Source organism: Poecilia reticulata, linkage group LG15, assembly GCF_000633615.1.
Source record: "Poecilia reticulata strain Guanapo linkage group LG15, Guppy_female_1.0+MT, whole genome shotgun sequence".
In the NCBI taxonomy this organism is placed as follows: Eukaryota; Metazoa; Chordata; class Actinopteri; order Cyprinodontiformes; family Poeciliidae; genus Poecilia; species Poecilia reticulata.
The window spans coordinates 16,782,045-16,784,117 of record NC_024345.1 but is presented as its reverse complement, the minus strand read 5'-3'; the positions used below and the strand labels follow the sequence as shown (position 1 = coordinate 16,784,117).

Here is a 2,073-nt window from a genome sequence, read left to right as displayed (position 1 = left end):
AAAAAAAAAAAATTCTTTGGTGTCGTTTTGTCAAGAGTCCAGTTTTTGGTCAGTAACAAAAATAAAATAATTTTTTTTTAAAAAACTACAACATTAACAATATTAAGCATTTTTTTATGTTAATATGTAAAAATACAGAAAAGAATGCATTTTTGACCAAGATGTAATCTGTAAAGGGAGCCAATGGTAATAAGGCCTTCAAACCTTAAAGAGGAGCTCGTCATCACTGAAGATAAATCATAAAAATACCAATGGAAACATGCAAAAAAAAAAAAAAAAGAAAAAAAAGCGACTCTATACGAGTTGCACATCGTCCTGTATGTAAATCCCGCAAACATTAAATTCAATCTGTCCTTTTAAGTGTCATCTGCTACTCCCGCTCTCCTAGCACAATCGTACTCAGTCGTTTTGAACTTTAGGATTAAATGCAGTCAAATTTCAACACTGCAAAGACCAAACTTACCAACGAAGTGCTTGGAGGAACTTAAGTCGCAAAGTCTGTGAGTAACATTACACTCCAGTGAAAAACACTTTTAACAAACATTAGACAGGCATGTCAACAAGCACTGGAAGCAACGAGACCACAACTGCTGATGTTTACCTTGATCTGCTATTGACTGAGATGAAAGTTCACAGTTTCCCATCAAGCACACCATCATGTGCGTTTTTTTTTTTAACCCATATCTTTTTATGCCACAAAAAAAAAAGCATAACATTACAGACGAAGAAGCTCTTGTATGGCCCAATCTGTCAAATTTGACATCAAATCTTAATACAACACTCGAACTTCCTCCATTCATTAACTTCTCCCTGACAGTTTGTTCCAACAGAAACTTTTAGTTGACCTCACATTGACTCACTCTGGGTTCTCAGCTCAGTTCTCTGAATTTCTCTGCATCTCCGTCCTTTTCTGCTGTTGAAAAGTCCAGCGTTTTCTTCTGCTTTTTCTCCCCCCCTGCAGGTACAGCTTGTGTTCATTGCTTTCTTCCGCACTTTTCGACCGAAGCGCAACGCAGTCATGTGACTGCAGCCACGATTCAGCAGCCAGGAAATTTGACTATGGCAAGTCAACTCATCACATAATCATTCGGCAATTATCTGCTTTTCAGAGCAGATATTTGACTCGCAATGATTTTTCATAAATATATTCGTGCTGAATCTGAAAAAAACGTATATGTTACAATGTGGTAGGTCTACTTAAATGTAAAATACACATGCTTCCTTTTTTGCACTTTAAATGTTATATAGTCCCTTTCAGGCACCCTTTAAATTTCTTCGTTGCATTTTTATTAACTAACAGTATCAGCTCATCTAATAATTAGATTGCCTTAAATATCATTAAGTATAGATTTTAAGTTGGGATTTTGCGTTCATTTCTTTTATAAGTCTTTTTAAACTGATAACTGATTCAAAACTTGCTTTTTTTGAGTTCTGTTCCAGTCAGATTTATTTTTTTTTTTACATGCTGTGATCAATCACTAGGAAAGGGCTGAAATACCAAGTCATAGTTCATCTGTTTTCACTGCAGGGTCTAGGTCAAATGATTTGTGGTATTAACTTTGATGCTGATGGATTTATGATAGTCATCAGTTTATGCTGGCAAAAATAAATAGCTAACATGCTGGTTTTATTCCAAGACAACTGCTGCGGATAAGTCGCCCAGTTTGATCTGAACATTTCTTCTTTCATCTGCTTCTTTCTCTGCGTTCTGCTTTCTTCATACAAAACAGGCAACCAGGCTTATGTGGAAATAGTCACACACATAGGCCCAAAAAATGTATAGATCTTGTTAAAAAGGAGACTTTAAAAAAATAAAATAAAACTGATGTAGGGGTTAGTGAACTGAAAGTTTGATTATTCTTCGATGAGTAGTGAGTACAGCTTGTTCAGTAAAGTTGATTTAAAATACTTTGATGCACACAAATTCTAAAACCATATTTCTATGTCTGACAGTCTTTGTGAGGTATCTGTAGATCCATCCAGATTTATGAGTGCACAGTGATGTGATTATTATTATTATTTTTTTTTCATCCAGGATAAAAGTGTACTGATGGTGCTTGAGATGCCAACAGC

The 2,073-nt window shown here is 35.3% G+C and overlaps 1 protein-coding gene across 3 annotated transcripts in view; it reads right to left on the bottom strand.

Moving 5' to 3' along the window:
* Positions 1-950, bottom strand: part of hps1 (HPS1 biogenesis of lysosomal organelles complex 3 subunit 1) — an 8,396-nt gene extending 7,446 nt beyond the window's left edge. Inside the window, exon 1 of one of the 3 annotated variants that reach the window (XM_008429645.2) lies at positions 861-950. The gene's annotated coding sequence lies outside the window, so the exon portion shown is untranslated. Of the gene's footprint in view, positions 1-850 lie in introns of all 3 variants that reach the window. The other 2 variants (XM_008429647.2, XM_008429646.2) reach the window with 2 other exon arrangements.
* Between the last annotated feature and the right edge of the window lie 1,123 nt (positions 951-2,073).